The sequence below is a fragment of the Amphiura filiformis genome, chromosome 1 (genome assembly GCF_039555335.1).
Source record: "Amphiura filiformis chromosome 1, Afil_fr2py, whole genome shotgun sequence".
Lineage (NCBI taxonomy): Eukaryota > Metazoa > Echinodermata > Ophiuroidea > Amphilepidida > Amphiuridae > Amphiura > Amphiura filiformis.
In genome coordinates this window covers 70,126,041-70,147,105 of record NC_092628.1, presented here as the reverse complement: position 1 = coordinate 70,147,105, position 21,065 = coordinate 70,126,041, and the positions used below count along the sequence as shown (strand labels likewise).

The following is a 21,065-nucleotide window of genomic DNA, read 5'->3' as shown; positions in this document are numbered from 1 at the left end:
CCAGGGGTCATATGAGTTCAAATTACTAAAATCTGTTGTGTTATTAAAGTGGTTCCTGGTTATGCAAATGAGACATTTTACGCTCCATAGCTTACACACTGAGATTTGGATTGTTTTTTGATATTTCCCTATATTATGTGCTCAAGGACATTTCTTGACAGATGAATGAGCATGAAAAGAGTCTTTCGTACGATTATTATGGTGCGGACATAATATCAGATTTTTTGAATAAAAATGTAATGTTAATTAATCATTCTTGGGTAGAGGTGTTTTAATTAATAAATTAAATTTGCCCATGATGAATTGGCTCTGACAATGGGTTCTGACAAAACAGTGCTCAAATACAAATTTGTATGTTATTTGTAAGTCGAAATGCGGACCCAAACCGAGTATAATGAAGAAGAATTCGTCTTACATGCCTCCCGCTATACAAGATTAAAAAGTTAATGAAACGATTAAAGAAATAAGCTGCATAAAATCTGGGAGTTAAAAGATATGCTGGAGACAAATAAGAGGCTTACCAATGCGACTTCCGCATTACTCCGGCACTAAACATCCGAAAGCCATGCAGAGTGGTTACTTAAGGTATAACCAGGAGCATCTTTTAGCCGATTAATTATCTTTAGAGAAAAGATAACTTTATCGCAGTTCTGCGGCATACTCAATTCAAACAAAAACATGCAGTATAATTAGTTGGGCTATATAAATAGAGTAATGAATTTTCACCACCCGTAAAAAAACATAGCTCAAATTTGATCGCTGCTGCTGTATCGCGGGCGCGATGTCGAGTCTGAAGTAAGTAAGCAAGTAAGGAAGTAACATACACTTCTATAGGGTTTACCTTCGGTCCACCCCCCCCCCTCTCCAAAAAACGAAAGTATAAAATACTCATGGCATAAACCACCAATTCGACAAATGTGAAAGAAAATAGACAATCTACTTAAATAATCATGACAATTGACATGACAATTTTTCGCTTTTTCTTTCCTGTTTCTATTATTCTTTTAAATATTGATTTTATACATAAATTTATACGTAAATTCCATTGATGTTGCTTATTGATATCTTGTTGCCATGGTAACAGTTTTATCCCACTGCAATTTGCACTAAGAGTATCAGTAAAAGCTATAATAATCTAAATGTAAGCCTTAGCTTCACATAAGAATCTTGTTACATGCAAAAGATTCCATCAGCTTTTAGACACTTACGTCTCAAGAGTTTTCAGATTATGGATGCATCTCTTAAGAAATATTGAATTGTTGTTTCAATCATAGACCATCGAAACATAATGCATTCTCATTCAGACTATTAATGTGAATCCTTATTTTTCATTGAATGACATTTTTAGAAGAGAAAATTTAATATGCCGGACTTCTCATGAAAATTATCATAACCTTCACATATGAATGGAATACTTAGTGTGATTCCTTAAATTGAACACTACCCTGCGACAAAGGTGCTTAGTTTTGTTATACAGGGGGAACTCTCAGTGTTTTTAATGAACCAAATAGGTAGCAAGTTAAATTAAATTTACAAACACGATCAAGATGAAGGATTAAGTGTAGGCTACATAAATAACACAGTGACAGTTAAAATATTTATCTCAATCAAGTAGACACAGGTGCGTCAATATGGATTTAACCATCAGCAAATCAAATTTCAGTCAAAACTTCACATATTTTAATATATTAATGAGTATTTACGATTACAAATTTGTCTTTCATAGCAGTGTTGGAAACACTTTGACCTTTAAAGGTCCATTCAGTGATTTGCTCATTGGGAGGATCGTAAAAATCATCAAAATTCAGGTTTTTGGCACATTTGTTACTGTCATAGATGTGCTAACATAACTTGCTAGGGGTAAAGATGAAGACATTTGATGTCAATACTGCCGTTTTCTTCGTTTTTTGCCAAATTTTTCATTTCAAAAATACCTAATGATATTTGAATGACTTTTAGGCAATTTAAAAACAATTTTAATTTTGTTACACTTACCATGCTTACGCTGGGATCACATGATGGGCCTTTTAAATAAGTGATTTATTCTTCACCTTAAACTGACAAATATTGATTTGCTTAGCTTATGAACATATTATAGTCGATAGATGATCATTCTGAAAGTTCATATATATTAGCATTTTAAAAGGTACGAATTTGAGAGTCAGACAATGTATTTATTTAGTATTATTTAAAATATAGCTAGTAGTTTGTGAGCATTTGATAAACGACGTTTTTAAGTCCAGACCACTTGAAATGTTGATTCTCGATGTAAAGTAGGAGATACGGCATTGAGAGTTGGAAAATAACACATTTGGAGCGACAGGATAGACAAAGACAGTATATATATGTAACCGGCATCAGAATGGATGGTCTTAATAATAAGGGTAGGGTTTGAAATGTTAGGTAATATCATTATTTACCATGTTTGTTATTTTGTTTATTTTGATTGTGTCATTCTTAATTAATATATCAAATTATATTTCTATCTGTTGTGTAATTAATCGATCACAATCATCATCAAGTTAAGTTATTTTCCATCGTAATCATTATTGTCTTTGAAATTATTTTTAATAGATCATGGTTTATCTTTAATTTGAAAAGGTCAGTCACCTCTTTTGATCATGAACATGCTGCATCCTTTGATTCTCAAGTTTATGAGTACTTTAAATGTTTATGTCTTCATTGTTTATTGTAGGCCTATTCCATTCATAAGAAGTTTTAAGAGCACTTTAGCAATTGATTCCTTTTATATGAGTGTGTATTGTTATCCTAAAAACTTAAGTGTGGTGTAAATTATTGCCACTTATCTTTTGGCTTGAGATGGTAGGTGACCTACTTATGAATTATTCATGAGAAAGTTTTATCTCTTTATCAGGTTATGTATTGTTAAGATTTGTATTAAGTAAATGCTTTGTTAGGGATATTATTTATGCTGTTGTAGAGATGGTACTTAAGTTGGTTTTCAAGTGTTTTCCCCATATGAACTTGTCTTAGATAATTTTACCTCACTTCCATCCGAGCATTCAACTGATCAACACCAAATCTTCCATCTTAGCTTCCAACTGGTCAACATCAATTCAATCGTCATCATATTTATTAAATATATTTATATTGCATCCATCTTCATTGGTTCTATCGTCATATATTAAAGCCGGAGTATAACATCGTATATATCTTCAAGTTTCCATCTGTGTGTATTTTATTTTGTGTAACGGGATTGGACATTTGATATCGCCCGAATAAGTCCCTGGATCCAAAGTTGAACAAAAAGAAAATCACCCTAAAAATCTATACCGTTACATATACAGAAAATTTAACCGAAAGAGAGAGACCGACAGACAGACAGACAGACACGCAACCAGACTAGAAGAAGGGAGAGGGGAGGGAGGCTATAAGAGAGAAGGCGAGAGAGAAGAGAATGTGGCGCAACTAATATTTACATCGAGGAAGAATACGAGAATGAAGCCGCTTGCCAGATACAGTACAATTGGTTGACTGTTCCATTTACTTTACATCTTCGCTATATAGAATTACATAAATTCAATTTGTCGAAATGTAACCTAGGTTTTCATTTGAGCCCAGTCGTATCAATTTACTGGAACAGAATGAAATGTTTCTCGAAATATTAACCTTTTATAAATCACGGCAAAGCGTTAAATTCACTGTAAATTCCGAATATTGTTGTATTATATATGTAATTTAAGTTTAGCATGATAATAAAATTATAGTACTCTAACCTTGTTTTCAATTTTGAGTCACTAAATGATAATATTAATACATAAACCAAATTAAATTAGACAATAACAAATGAGATTACACATTTCTGCAATATACTCTCTAACCATTTACCCTCCCGGCCTCTGCCTCTTCGCTACATTCATTTCTCTTTCTATATTGAAATAAATAATTGTGAGTTATGAGCTGGCAATAACAATTATGTTTTTCTCTACAGCTATTCGTATTATATAGAGAGCCTATGGCGACGATCAAGTCCATTTCCGTAAATTGTAAATAAGCCTTTGGGGATGTCAAAAGATGATAATACCACCAAGGTCAAATATTATTTTTCTGTGCTCTATAGTTCTTCACAATCTTAATGATCTGCAAATGTGAATCATATCTAAATGATCATTAATTAGAAATTTGGCACAAAAAAGTTTTCACGTTCATAATGATTCATTTCATGACATTAATCATTCCATTTAAGTCCTATTTCATTATTCTGACAAATTGCGTGCGCTTAATATTACAGTTTGGCCTATTTAAAACACAGATATACAAAAATAATTTAATTACTTAAAATTATTAGCCTATTTATTTATATTCATTTCTGAGATACAAATAATACTTAAAGTTAATGTAATAACATCACTATCATTGAAACATTCTCTAATTGGTCACAAGTCTGTTTCTTAGGGATGAAATCAAAACTCGAACGACGGACGACCGCCGGTTCCGGTTGGAGTCGGTTTCTATTGTTCTAAACAATGGAACCCGATTCAACCGCCGGCCGAGTTTTGATTTCATCCCTTCGTTGTTTAGTTTCAATAGTTTCATTGATTACACTATTTCGAAGGTCCGCTATGTCGAATGTGAAAGGGTTCCCTATGTCGAGGTATGCTATATCGAATGTGAAATAAGGTTCTGTCGAAGGTGTGCTATATAGAATATAAATATAGGTTCGCTAAGTCCGCAAAGTCGAATATGTTTCGCTATGTCGAATATGAAATAAGGTTCTCTATGTCGAATATATCCCTAAAATTAACATTCCTAACCTAATCATAACCCTAGCCAACATTATTTCATATAATTTCCACACAGCGAACCGTAAACCTATAATTAGAGAGATTGCGATTTCAAAACGTACGTATCGAACGTATATACGTGAAACTATACAAAATCACTCTCCTGTGACGGGATTTTGAATAGATTCCACGTATGGCAAGCCACATCATTCATAAATGCGAGTTTTGCCCGCTATACTGGTCGAGGAGCCCGCTATACTGGTCGAGGAGCCCGCTATACTGGTCGAGGAGCACGCTATACTGGTCGAGCAGCACACTATACTGGTCGAGCAGCACGCTATACTGGTCGAGTTTCACAACGCCGAACGGCGAGTTTTCACCACGCCGAACGGCGAGTTTTCACCACGCCGAACGGCGAGTTTCACAACGCCGAACGGCGAGTTTTTCTGACGTCGATCTAAAATACTTATAGTTCACGAAAAAATACTACATGTAGGCCTATAGGATTATAATAATGTTTAAAAACAATTTTGGTAAACTTTTTTCGGGGTGGGTCTTTTATCTAGTTTTTTCGGTAGGCCTATATCTCTTATAAAACGAATCAATGTGCCCGGAAGTTTTAAAAGCGGGGTTCTCTTGCTCTCGTTTCTGATTGGACTTAAGCCGTTAAGCCTACACAGGGCATTTAAACAAGTTTTAACCCAATTAACGCGATCCACGATTTGCTAGTTTTGCGTAGGCCTACACGCGCATGTATTATTTGTATTGCTACTTGAACAATGTTCAGAATGTTGTATGAACGGGGTTCATTCATAGGATTTCGGGCATGATCGTTGATTTATACGAATGTTAGTTGCAAATTCAATCAGTCAGGTTATTTATTAATGTTATTTATTGAAGATCGGGTTAAGTGTCAACCGGTATTCACTGAAATTTGTTCATTTTTCGTGCGCACTCTTTTGCCCTTTAAACACCCCCCCGGGTACTCACATGTATACGGGGATGTGCCGCCCATGGTTTTAGTCTCAATGGGTTTTAGTCTCATATATTTTCCTACTTTATTTCCCCGGATAGTACTGCATCATTACAAGGAAAGCCGCATTCAAAGACCACCAAAAATGTTTGGTTGTAGGCTACTTGTATAGGGCCTACTCCACCGACCGATCCTAATGTGCAGGGTCGACCCATAATAGGCCTATATGTAGGCCTATTACGCCTATTTTTTTAATCCAAAAATTAAAAGAGTCTATTTTTCTTTTCAAAAAAGAAAAATCCAGTTTTCCCAAAAAATGTGTTTTCCTTCAATAATTCAAAGCACATTCCTGACAAGCACTTTTTATTGTGTAATAAACATTTAGACCATAATCAGAGAGGATGCCCACAATTAAGAATTAAAAATAAAATAATGAAAAATCATAAAAAAGTGAAATGTATATGATGATATTATATGATGTTATATAGGCCTACACTTAAAACCAAAATAAAGAAATACTTAAAGGGCCACATAAATAAAAATCACGAGCTATCTGGTCAAGAATGATAAGAGGAATACCGGTAACTAGAAAAGAGCGGGAACATTTTTACGTTAATTTATAGGCCTAATACGAAAATGAAAAGAGATCAGAACCTTTAAAATAAAACACAGCACAATTTTCCTTTAATTTCATTTATGATATTTCAAATTTATTTTCCATTTTTACACATTAAACAGAACTTCAGTCACATTTTCAAAGGGCAACACCTGATATATAGGCTACATGTAGGGCCTGTCATTTTTCATAGAGCGACCAATTTTCAGTAAGCTAGTGAGTCCAACTATACTACGTGTACGCCTATTATTATTATACTACGTGAATATTTTAGATCGACGTCAGAAAAACTCGCCGTTCGGCGTTGTGAAACTCGCCGTTCGGCGTGGTGAAACTCGACCAGTATAGCATGCTGCTCGACCAGTATAGCGGGCTGCTCGACCAGTATAGCGTGCTCCTCGACCAGTATAGCGTGCTCCTCGACCAGTATAGCGGGCTCCTCGACCAGTATAGCGGGCAAAACTCGCATTTATGAATGATGTGGCTTGCCATATCCACGCACATTCGATTCCACGCACATCTCTCTAGCTATTAGCTATTATTTTATATTCGACTTCGTGACCTTCGAGTTCGACAAGGCGATCCTTATTTAGCGAACCTTCGATATAGCAAACCTTATGTCATACTCGACATAGCGTACCCTCTGGTATACACGGTATACAAAATATACCAGTTCAACATTGCGAACCTTCGATGCATAGCGAACCTTCGACAAAACAGTGTTCACCGTTTTACTTCACATTATTACTTTATCTGAAAGTACATTCAATGAGGCTATACTAGATGAAAACCAGAGACAAAGAGAAACACTCTTTATATAATTGTCACATTAGTTTCCTCGCGATGTTACCTTCGCCACTACATTACTGTCACATTATTCTAAATCGTTGCACTTTATTAACACGTTAGACAACAAGATGATTTAATCAGCTATATGTCAAGATTTTTAGATAACAAAATGTTGCACAGTGTACATCAAAGATGATTTCAGCTGCCAAACATTTAAACCGGCCCGGCACGCGATTTATATAAAGTGCAGACAACATGGTAGGGGCCAGGGTTTTTGATAAAAATCAATACTTCATAATTCAAGGAACCAAACAATTAAATTTATTTTGAAATATTTCTCTAAAGCCCTCAAACAATATGTTGAACACTGTAAACAATGGATTTTTATTAAACTTGTCAGTTGAAAGACCTTTGGTCCTCCATTTAGACTAACTGGAATTTAAAAGATGTCTGTTGTCATGAAATCAGCGCTTTTCCGGTATTGTGGGCGGGAGGCAAAAAATCACCCAGAAATTACAGTTTATTATAAAACTTAAAGCCATATTGTAACATTTGCTGATGGAGGAATACCTTAATATTTTTTAAATGCTGTTTTTTACACGATTGTAATGTACCTCAGTAAACTAAGATACCCTGCAAAAATCAAGACTTTAGCTGTTGTAGTTTTGTCAAAATCCGAGATTTTGAATCTACCGGAATGGAAATGTTGGTCGAACGCGTAGCGATGTTCATAACACAGTACGTACCCCGGTATGGTGTGTGGCACGATGAGGATCGTACCGTAGCACCGACGGAGTAACACGCATAATTTTTACCCCAAGCCGGGTATTACATAATATGCAAAGTTAGCTTTAATAAACAATTTTTTTTTAAATGGTTAGGCTATATCAATGGGAACTGTTATGCTAATCTTCAATGTCAAACACCTACAAAATAGTCAGTGATATAACCAATAAGTACCAACCTACTGGACTTGCCACTTTTTGAAAGCTATTTGCGATGTCGCTCCACTAAAAAGACCCCCCCCTCATAAAACTTTTAATGCCATTTGAATAATTTTTTTCACCAAACAGTAGCATAAAAACCACTCTTAAGTCACCCGGATAAAGACAAAGGGGCCACATTTACCCCGGGGCCACAAATACCCCAGTCTCCCCTATGCCGCTTCCTTTCTGAAAATGTCCATTTCTATTAACTTAAGTTAAAAAAGCGTCCTATATATTATTATCAAGTCCGAATTCTTTGTTCACTCATCGAATAAATCCTGAGTACAGGCGGACCTACCTTAGAATGAGTTGTGAAAACCAGCCTCACAAAATCGGAAATTGTCACTTCTTTGTAATTAATCGATATATTAATCAAGTTTTCAAATCAAGAGGGTCAATCACCCCTAATTATAATTAAACAACATTGACAATATGACCTCTCCCGCATTGTTTACACCTTATAATTAGTATTCATTTCATTCACCTTAGTTTCACAGATGCAATTAACAATCTAGGTCATACTGGTATCTCCCAACTAGTGCGTAATACTCCCCTTCTTGAATTTATTTTTTATTTGTACATGTATAATTTATTTAGTGTTATTAAAGGCCCATTCAGTGATTTGCCCATCCAGACGATCGTAAAAATCATCAAAATTCAGATTTTAATACCTTTGTCATTGTCATGCATATGTGCCGAGTAACATAGCCTGCTAGTGGTTCAGCTGAAAGCCGCGTATTTAAGACAAAATAAAGCTAAATAAGGCATTTAGGCTACATGTAATCTGTAATTTATATACTGTCAGTGGGCCTATATAATGCATTTGAATGGGGCTTCAACTTTGTCAATACTGCAATTTTCTTCGTTTTTTGTCTAATGTTTCATTTCAAAAATACCAAATGACAATTTGATTGACTTATCCTTCACTTTTAAGCAATTTATAAACAATTTTAATTTATTTAAGCGAATTAGGCCTATTTGGCTGGGTGATGTGACTTGGTTCTTTTTTTTTATTATAGGCAATATTAGAACATCAATATATTAAACACAGGCCTATATCAAAACAATACATAATGCAGCAGATTATCAACTAGACCTCTATTTATTACAATTATGATCCGCATTGTTGTAATTAAAGCATATATTAAGCATGTGCTTTCAAAGTCATGTCATGGGGCCTAAAGAATTAATCAAAAACATCTTCCACTTCAGTATTGAGAAGAATTAATACGTCACGCGTCATTTCCTCATTTATTAAAGACTGCCCAAGGAAGCGAAAAAAAAAAAAAAAAAAAAAAATGTCAAGTGTAATGAATAGGCCTATAGTTTACTATAAAGTTATTATAAAGGAGTATATATATTTATTTTAATGATGTGTTTATCAGTGTCATGCTTTTTGCTACTGTGGATATTATAAATAAATAATTTTAATTGCATGATCTGTTCAAAACTATACCAGACTACATCTGATATCTGTGCAGTAACTTAATAAAATGTATTTTGCGGGGTATTTTGCTTTAATATTGTGACAGCAGCAGGCTGAGCAGCAGTAGCTAGGCCTATATTACCAAACCATAGACTGTATTCCAAAATTATATCCATACACAGCCTATCGGTGTGAACATATAGGGTCTGTGCTGTTTACAAGCACGGTATTAGTAAAACCATCTCTTACTTCCATGCCGGGCTTCCATGGTTTAGGCCGTATAAAATTAATGTTTTGGTTCTCGTCCAGAGGATTTTCATGAATTGATGAGGAGGGAGGTGTTTTTTTTTTTTTTTTTTTTTTTCAATGTAAAATTAGCATTGTCAGTAGTTTTCGGTCTTCTCCAACAGTGCTCGAGGAAACGATGAGGCCCTTTTTTTTTTTTTTCAAATGTGAGATTCTGAGGGATAAACCCCCTAGAGTACCACAAAAAGACTTGGAAGTGATGCTTGTTCTCTAATAAACTTATTTATATGTATGAAAATTTCATAAATCATTCCAAAGTCTAAAAAAATTGAAAAATCTAAAAAAAAAAAACATCTGACAAATCCCAGAAATTGAGGAGGGAGGGGACGAGAACCAAAATATTAATTTTACACGGCCTTAACAGAACTGATGAAAGCGGGGAAGCTTCGGAAGAAAGGCTGTATTCTTCCAGTTAGTTTACAACATCTACTAACAACCATGGCAACAGAGCTGTCATCGCTCAAGGCGACAAGCGACAAAATGTGACCTCCGATAACCATGGCAAGGTATAGTGGTATTTGTGAATGCATGGTGATACTATAGGCCTACATACCAGAGAAGTGAGAGACTCACTTGCCTGTACATAGTATACCACTTAATACTTGGAAGTTCTCGTGCGTACAACTACATTTATACCGGGATGTACACTCATGATAGGCCCTATTTGTGTACACGTACCTCACATTATACAAACCTGCAACACATTCCAACCTATAATTTTTGAGGCCTTTTCCTGGATCTTTCATCGATACTGACGATGTTTGTTTTTGCTCATGTTAGTTGTTGTATGTAGCTGTTATAAACTCATGAGTTCAATCTAATGTACAATGCGTTTCCGATTTCAACTTCATCAAAAGAATCACTGAACATTCGTATTACTTTATACAAAGCAAGCTAAAATGATATAAACTTACCGGTTTCCACAATTCACTAGGCAGGCCTAGCACGGGCTAGCCTACGCTTTTCGATTTTAAAGCTTTCAAAAAGACGATGCCCGAGATCAAAACAGACCAAGCCGCATAGCCTACATGTAGTATTATCACCAAGAGAGTGTACATGTGAACTGTGCAGATCTTGTGTGTCTACTCTATACGTGGCGGGTAATGTAAACTATACTCTGATCTGGGGTCACAAGGTCGGGTTGTCCCTAGTGCGGCAAAACATGGGCAAAATTAGCTGAAGTTGATTCGATTTTGATATATGATATTCATTTTTTTTATAGGGATAAACCTCAAAACTGTCACGATAATTACAAGACCGGGGTGGGGAGGGGAGGGGGTGGCGACACATTCATTTGTTGGTGAGAATGCCTCTTATCTGTGCCGGTCGGTGTTGACGAAAATCAAGGGGCTAGGATTTCGGGATATTTTGAGGATTTTTTTTTCTGGCTTTTTATTTTGTTTGACGAAAAGGAGGAGTTCGTGATACATTAGTCATACTAGTATTTTGAGGATTTTTTTCTGGCTTGTTTTGATATAGGCCTATATGTTTGTAAATAATTTGTATTTTTAAATACACCTGCGCATTAAAAAGAACGACAAGTTTGGGACTAAAAATAGATAAATTAGCAGTTTTGTGTAGCGTATAATATGTGAACAGAGACTTCCCAGGGATTTCCCGAAATGGAAATTTGTTAAACGCCTTCTTAAAAGGGCATTTCGTGATCCACAGCCTCATTCGATTCCCCCACTTTTCTAAAAAAAAGTTGAGATTTTTATACCACTGGAAACTCTGGCTACATATTAAATGTTTATATACCAAAAATTGAATTCTGGTAGGCCTATGATACCAGAACGAAATTACAACAGTGGCCTAATAATAGCTGCCTATGGCTATGGAGCAGTGTTATAGCCTACACATAATCATGCATCAGTCGCAAACGCAAAATCGGAATCAACTGAAATTTTGGGAATAAGCTTTTTATAGCTACTGAAAAATGTCATAAAAAGAGGATGCTAGGATCACGAAATCCTCCTCTTTTTATAGCTACTGAAAAATGTCATAAAAAGAGGATGCTAAGATCACGAAATCCTCCACTCAACATTAAATCATCAATACATTTTTAGAAAATTATTCAATTATAAAAATGAAGTTAGGAACATTAGAAATTAAGGGCTCGGATAGCGACGTTTTCACACATATTTTTTGCTGAACCATGAAATGGTATCAGCCTATATGAATGAATGTTACTAGCTTACTTACTAGCTTACTAGCTTACTAGCTTACTAACTGACTAACCATTTGGTCTGAAATGGACATATCTCTAAATGCCACGAAGGTAAAGAGAAAAACATAAAGAATATAATAAAAATATTTTCAAACGTCAGAGGTCATCCAGGGGTCACAGGGGTCAAAAAAGGTCATTTTAACCGAAAATGCTCCGATTGAGCTTAAATTTAAATGCAATGATCCTTATAATATTCTAAATATGTTTAAAACATTCAAAAAATTTATTTAAGGTCATTAAGGGGTCATAAAGGGGGTCAAAGGTCAAGGTCTTCGAAATGCTCCAATTGAGCTGAAATTTAAATGCAATGATCCTTATGACATTCTAAACATTTAAAAAATATTTTAAAATTCATTTAAGGTCATTAAGGGGGTCATAAAGGGGTCAAAGGTCAAGTTTTCCAAAATGCTCCGATTGAGCTGAAATTTAAACGCAATGATCCTTATGACATTCTAAACATGTTGAAAATATTTCAAAATTCATTAAAGGTCATTAAGGAGCAATAAAGGGGTCAAAGGTCAAGTTTTCAAAATGCTTCAATTGAACTGAAATTTAAATGCAATGATCCTTATGACATTCTTAACATGTTTTAAATATTTTAAAATTCATTTAAGGTCATTAAGGGGGTCATACAGTCATTCTTTACTTTTCCTCTTTCATTAACACCACGCGGGCGGTCATACCTTTGTAGCATTTTGAGATTATGTCCATTACAGACTCCGGGTGACAGTGGTAGGTATAGGCCTACCACAATAGGCCCTATACTGCTGAAGCCACATGGTTCAGCTATGGTGCGGTTATCGCTCTAGTTTTTTGTGGTAGGCCTAAAAAAGTTGGGGAAAAATGTACATCTTCGGTTTTTCATCCCAGCTACATATTAAAGCCATATAATTCCCTAAGAAAAGAAATAGTATTGCATTTTTTTTTTTAATTATTATTATTATTTTTTTGGTATGATTAGAAAAAGTTGCAGGACATCTCCCATTCACCCGTACGTACGTAATAATCACACACTCATATAGGTATAGGCCAACTGCACGTATTCACTTCGAAAGCCAAAATATCACAATTAGGCTAGGCCTAATATTGATTTGAATATCTACTTATTTCAATGCAAAAAAACTTTAAAAACCCGACTCACGTACCGATGTAATTTAAACCAAGTATTTTGACTATTTTGAAGTGAAGGCCCGATAATGCCATTGCTACCATTCATACTACAGTTCATTCACAAAAATATCAATCTCACTCGATGGTATCGATAATAAGGTATATTCGAGCAAAATTTAGATACCACCCGGATATTTTCCCTTCATGTACCTTGCAATATTCATAAATTTTGGCTATAATGCCCATATTTGGCAAACAGGCCAATGGTGCTCATTGCACACAGCTATCTTCTCTTTAGATGTTTACTGAGGTATGTACAGTGTGGCCTTTAACACGTAAAATTTGGAATGCTATTTAGCATAATAAAGGGTAAGTTCTCGATACACCGTGGAGCAAGGAAACCGCTTATTTGCATAATAAATACACTATAGTATTAAAATCCTTTTCTAGTCGCATTGTCTATAAATGATATGTCACGTCCAATTGTACAGGGTAAGTAAAAAAAAAGTGCAATAGAGAAAAGAATCCAGTTTTTATTTAAGAACCCAGTTGAACTTTTTAGGGTTTAAAACATTTTACAAATAATATATCCATTAGTGACCTTGTGTGAAAACTCAAGGAATTAGCATTTACCGTTTTGTTTATATGACACGATTTATAGCGATACCAAATTTTAATGTTTGTACAAGAAACATTTTCGACAAAACTACAACACCTAAAGTCTCGAATTTTGCAGGGTATGTCCTCATCAGCAAATGTTACAATATGGCTTTAAGTACATATCATTAGATTGATAAAGTTCACTTCGAATATTGTAAATATTAATTTAAACATTTCAAAAATTTCAATTTCTAATAATTTGACATAAAATTATTGTATTGTAGTTAAATTTGTAGTTTTGATGTTTTGTGCACTATTATAGTGGGTACGTTATAAAGCTAATGCCCGGATCGATCATTTGGTGGTAATATTTCATCATGGTTATTTACTCTCAAATCAAATTTTAAGCTAGGAAGTTGAAACAATATAATTATACACTATACAGATTGCATATAGTCCCATTATAATTAGATATAAAGGTCTTTTATGAAACTTCGTGTATATCTTCAATACAAAAGGTCAACATTTTTCATCGCCTTCTCATTTCAGCTACATGCGATTATCATAAATGTCAAAAATTTCAATCTTTAATAATTTGCCATACAATTTGTATTATATCGCGAATTGGAAAAAAAAAGCAAATTATTTGATATCAGAATGACCCAAAATGGAATTCCTCGCCTCAGAATGCAATTTGATGTGCCGTGATGTGCTCTCAAAGACAGAAGGTCGTATAAAATTAATGTTTTGGTTCACATTCAGAGGATTTTCATGAATTGATGAGGGAGGGAGGTTTTTGTTTAAATGAGTAGCCTATTTTGAGTAGATATCCCCGAAAAAGTTTATTCCCAAAATTTCATTTGATTCTGCGTTTCCGAGTTATGCATGATTTATGCATAATATTTTTCGATGGGAGATTGTGCTAATGTCGTTCTGTTAACAGTAGGCCTACTTAAAATGGTAAATACAAATTTGACGATATTTTTGCTAAGCGAATGAATCTGCAAGAAATTTTTGGCAAACAAAGATATTTATGCAACCAGAGATTTCCGATGATATAAAAATCTCAACTGTTTTTAGAAAAGTGTGGGATGAGGCAATGATCACGAAATGCCCCTTAAGGAAGTCTATACATTTTAAAATAAAGCATAACAATCTTTTGAAGGAAACTGTATTTAGAACCGGGATATAAATATATTCCTTTTGTGCACTATAACAATCTGTCACAGTTTCCGAGTTTCAGTTCAGTGTGAAACTCATATTTACGGAAGCGAGTACATTGTAGCACTGACGAGACACGTTTTACATATTTTAGCTCCTTACTTCGCCAATCGTTCTAACAATAAGACGACTTCCTGGGTTGGATACAGGATTGGGAACTCGGCATTTTGCCACCATTTTACGATTTTTTTTTTAGAAAACCTAACATTTCAACATTTATGCGATTTTGTGAGTTCTATGCAGATTATAATAGACAACTCGTTATCTTATGAAGTCACAGAAAATACTCTTTGCTGCTGTCTATCCCACCTAGTGCTAACAGTGATATTATCAGATATCTTAACTCCACCACCTTGTCAAAGCTTTCTGAATTCAATGAACAATTCAGATTTCAATGTCCACTACGAAGAATGGCTTGGCAGCCGTACAACAGATGCTGCTGGACGTCAGATACTTGAGATGTGTAATGCTCTTGGTCTAACACAATTTGTCAAAGGACCTACCCGGGAAGTACAGATTCTGGACTTGGTCATCACTGATCTTGATGCCACCTGCACACTGCACAGTACATGTAAGACTAGGTACTTCAGACCATAGTCCAGTTCATTTTAAACTGAACGTGCTGCTGTACAGGGATAAACCCTAAGAGCGCAAAGTGTGGCAGTACGACAAGGCTGACGTCTACTGGGGAATGAGAGGTTTTCTCGTATCTCCAGACTTGTCTCTTGCGCTCCAATCTTGCAGCAACATCACCACTATCATCAGTGATGCTATGGAGATTGTCATACCAGCAAAGCTCGTTATCAAGAAGACTGGAAACAAGACCACTGCAATCTCCGATGGTAGGCTTAGCAGCAAGAAACGGTGGAACACTGTTAACACCTTAGCTGGTAAGCATTATATATGGCCGTCAAGGCTACACTACATCAAAAGACAAAGCTGAAAAATTCTGCCAAAACTTTGCCGCTTAATGTCAGCTTGCCAGCGCAGAAGAATCTGCTCCTGAAGTTCAGCATTCAGCAACGTGCTCAATGGAAAAGACAGCCTTCAAGGTCAAAGATGTAAGGAAGCCAGGAATCTGCAACCAGACAAAGCTACTGGTCCTGACGAAATCCATGCAAGAGTCCTGAAGGAGTGCAGCGCAGAACTTGCAAGACCACTCACCCAGCAAACACAAAAATGTTTTACAGAAAACGTTTAAATGTCGGGTTATATAAAGGGTATAAAAACGTTATAATAACATTTCAAAAACATTTTTGAAAACTTAATAAAAACATTCTAAATAGAATGTTATTTTGAGGTTGATAAAATATTTTGCAAAAATGCTTGCTCAAAATATTTGCAATAACGTTTTAAAAACGTTTTCATGACATATATATAACCCCACATTTAAATGTTATTAAAACGTTTAAAAACATTTTAAGAACATATCTGTGTTTGCTGGGCAGCCTGCTGTTTGAGCTTTGATTCTCGAGTTTTCCCAAGCCAATGGATGACTGTATCTGTCATCCCTATTCACAAGAGCGATTCGAAGTCGAATCCATCTATGTACCGCCCCATCTCTCTGCTCTGCATCATCAACAAGGTCATGGAGGCTGATGTACAGAACCAACTTCAGAAGTACCTGCTTGGAAACCAACAGATTTCAGCTTAGATAGACAGCACAACTGACATCCTCACCATTCTGACTCAAGGGTAGTCCAACTCCCTGGACAGAGGCAACGAAGTGCGCCTGATTGCCCTGGACATCAAAGGAGCATTTGACAAGGTCTGATATACTGGCCTTTGCTCGTACCACCAAACTGGCTGAGAAAGAGGAGCTGGAGATCCTGGGAGTCACAATTGACACCATATAACTATATATGACCTGGATAAAGCACATCTCCAACGTCTCATCTAGAGCAGGACAGAAACTGGACGATCTGAGGAGAGTTGCAAACAAACTTGATGTGAGAGGCAGAGCAACCGTTTACAAGGCGAAAGTTCGCAGTGTGATAGAATACGCCTTCGAATCATAGGTGTGAGCGAAGAGGAAGCGATTTCAGAGCTGAACATCACATCTCTCCATCAAAGACGTCAAGTTGCTGCAGCATCAGTCCTCTATAAAATGCGCACCAGCTTGTGCCCACCAGATCTGAAGGCATTGCTACCAAAGCCATTTGTAGTCAGAAGAGGTACCCGTTCCAGCTTGTGCATGCCTTGCCATGCTTTCACACTACCAGTTTCTAGAACCATATCTACTGACAGGACCTTCATCCACTGCAGTTCACGTTTAGAATAGCCTACCAGATGGAGTAGTCGGAGACGTAACTGACAACGCCACACCATCCTTCAAGAGCAGAGTGCATAAGCATCTCATTTCATGTGTCTGATGCTTAAGTTACTGTACCCCTTCAATCTTGTTGTTCCTAAGCTGCTGTGAACCACTGGTCGGCACATGTGGTTGTCTTTTATAGTGCCTAGGTGCCTATACAAGTTCTTGACTTGAGTGAGTCACTCCCAACGCTCTGCAGGGTCTATTGTTCTATTGTTTCCGATTAGAGCGCTGACATATTGGAAAATGTTGCCAATCAATATTCATGAGAGTGTACATTCAACGTCCAGTTTGCGAAATTGGGTGAGTTGTGTTTGGTAGGTGTGAAATGGGCGTTTTAATTACGTAACGAATAAAGGCATTGACATCATCGAATGGCTGCCCAGTGCTGTTATGTGTTTAGTTATTATATAGGCCTAATAATTATTATTAAATGTATTCATCATTCCTTTCTTTCCCCTTCTCTGTACTTATTCTTTCCTAGGCCTACACTTTATCACTCCCTCGCTCTCATTGTCCACTCTCACCCTCCCTCTCTCATTCCCATCATTTTCCTTATATTTCTATTTATCTACTTGTCTTTATTATATCTTTTTATTTCTTTCTTCCTCCAGCCCTCTCTCATTCTCCATATCCCTCCTCCCTCTTCCTCCCTCCTCCCTCCCAAGACTTCTCACAGAGGTGAATCTGCCCCTCCCCAAACCCCTTCCCTCTTTGGGTACGCCACTATTTCTATACCAATCTCCTTCTTAAAATAAAATAAAATGGAAATTTCTTAAAAACAACCTTTATAAGCTTTTTATAGGCCTATACTTATACTTACATGTATACGTATAGCGATTACCATTATAGTGTAATATAGATATATGGACTGGACATGGCAGCCATGTGTAATCGATCAGCGAGAGCATTCAATTTATTTAAATGAAACGCCTAACGTCAGGTGGGTGGTAAAGATGATTGCATCGACAGCTAAAGCCTCCTTATATACTTCAGACCCACACAAGCACACATTTGGGATACGTGAGTACAATGGTACCACTTTACACATGACTGCCCTTACACATGACTGTAGTGTGGTCACTTATTGATACTCGTCTGTTGTGTAGAGCGTTAATATGATGCCGGATCAGTGACCAATTTAATGGCGGAACCCCTTTATTCGAAATAATGGTACCACTTTTATGAATAGCCTGTCGCAACTTCTAATCGGCATCAAACGAACAAAAGATTATATAATCTATTGCGACTCTATTTCTATTTAAAAGCTCTTTGGTCACTCCTCATAGGCTTTTGTTCGCTCTGGCATTTTATTAAAAAAATGCAGCAAAATATCTATTTGTCTATGAATAAAGCAACTCGTCATCTCAAAATGCAGCGAATTGTAACAACTCGACATGTCAATATGGTCAATATTATTATAAAGGACGCACCATTAGACTTCAATGGGGGGTTAATAGGAAGTTTGAACAAAAAACTTCCCCACTACAAAAAAAAAAAAAACTTTCCACACCTAACTGTGTATATAAATGCATGAAAATTAAAAAATCTCTTGCCGCATTTGACGGTGAAAATTTTTTTTGTCCCGACTCAAACTTCCTACCCCCCTTGAAGTCTTATGGTGCGTCCCTAACCACAGTGTCGACATATCGAAACTAAAGAAGTTGGAAAACACAGACAAGTCACACTGAGACATCGTCCCCCCGCGAAACTCCTGGCTATGTGTGTATTTATCTATAATCTAGACCTCATCAATATTCGAATTCATTATTTGTCTGCATACGTTTATCCGCATCATTGTCCCTCATGTACTCGACTCACCCATTGGCCCAAAAAGTTCCAACATGTAGGTGTATTATTATCTGCTTTGTTTCTGTCAATATTTCATGGATTAGTTAAGGGATCTAAAATGAGCGTTTATTGCGTTTCGACAGTATTTTTTGTGGGACATGAGAGCACCACATACCTATCGAATCGCATTCTGAATACGAAGCATGTCTTTCTGATATCAAATAATTTTAATTTTTTGAAAATCACAATATAATACAAATTTTATGACAAATTATAAAATTTGATATTTTTCACATTTTGATATATAACAGTCCTCGAAGTAAATTATATAAATCTAATGACATATTCTTAAAGTGTATGTAGCAGGAGGAAAAGCCGACGGTCAATTGAAAATTTTGACCTTTCATATTAAAGATATGGATTTTTTTCCCAAAAGACCTAATTTTTTTGGTGTTTTGGGAAAAAAATCCATATCTTCAATACGAAAGGTCAAAATTTTCAATTGATCGTCGGCTTTTCATCCCACCTACATACACTTTAAGTATAAATCATCAGATTTATAAAGTTTACTTCAAGTACTGTTAAATATCAAAAATATCAATTTTAATGATTTGCCATAAAATGTGTATTGAATTGCGAATTTCAAAATTCAAAATTATTTGATATCAGAATGACATTCTTCGTATTCAGAATGCAATTCGATATGTCTGATGTGCTCTAATGTCCCACAATAAATACTGTCCAAACGTTCATACCCCAGCCCTTAAGTGCGTTCGTGATCTAATGAGAGCGGCAGGTTTATAATGTGTAATACTTATCACGCCCTGTCTTTAGATGACCAATCTGTGCCGACAGTGAAAATCATTCTCCCTTGACTCTGAAAATGATAATGGAGTTTCTGTGTAAGTTCAAAATAATAAATCACTAAAACACTGTCTGATGGTCGGAACATGTGACAGATTTTCTAAAACTTTGACTGTACCTGATTAATTGAGATAAATGAACAACGTTTTCTTAGTCTTTTGGTCGTCATCATAATCACCATCATTATCATTACATGTATGCTGAAAACATAGTCGAGTAGTGCAAATCGGATATCCTTGATCTGGTAAAACGACATGAACCCCATATATTGCCTTAAACGTTGTTCGTGTCAGCTACAATTGACCCGAATACACTCAAGGATGTTACTTTGGTGTTATTTGGTTTGCCACAATTTTCGTAATAGCTAACGGGAAAGGCGCTTATTTATTTGACGGAAAAATGAACCTATTTTCAACTCAATCCTTTGTTATATTTCCATAGTTGTATCCATATCAAAGGCATTGAAAAAAATCATAATTTGATCATAAAAACGTAATTTGAAATTGAAACGGAGCTGTGGTGTCGTTTTTTCAAAACGTCAGTTGGAGACAGAAAATGAAAAGAAAAATAGGTTGGTATATTGACATAGACCTCTGCCCCAATAACATATTGAATTACAATAATATTTCATCTTATAGAGGGTTGTGCACTGCATGTGAGCATTTTCATTTATAATTTTAAAAGTATAAACATGATAAATAAATATAACGACAATTCGATTAGTTTTGAAATTTTCACAGGTAAGAAGCAATTTTTGAGGAGATGTATGTTGGGTGATGAAATGCTTTAGGCAAATCGTTATGTTGATACTTGTGCATATCTGTTCGTGATTCATTCATGTGCATCTGATCTGATGCCACCGGATCTGTTTAAAGATGGAAAGCCAATGAAGGGAGTGCGTAGGCAGCTCTAGAGACGATGGAAAAAGTCTAAATTAGTTTGTTACCTAAAAGGCTAGAGCAAATATTGCACCGTCCAAAAAGTTTGTAGAAAGTTATACCAGCTTGACGTGGGGTTGTGGAACTTGTGCAAGCCGTAACTGTCGTTTTCGAGTTCCTGCCATGTCTGTGGGAAGATCATTTAAACATTGGCAAACC

At 35.9% G+C, this 21,065-nt stretch overlaps 1 protein-coding gene across 1 annotated transcript in view; it reads right to left on the bottom strand.

Annotated features, from left to right (window-relative positions):
* LOC140152242 (carbohydrate sulfotransferase 11-like) overlaps window positions 1-10,891 on the bottom strand; it is a 63,341-nt gene extending 52,450 nt beyond the window's left edge. The window contains exon 1 of the mRNA XM_072174555.1: window positions 10,756-10,891. The gene's annotated coding sequence lies outside the window, so the exon portion shown is untranslated. The remainder of the gene's footprint in view (window positions 1-10,755) is intronic.
* Between the last annotated feature and the right edge of the window lie 10,174 nt (window positions 10,892-21,065).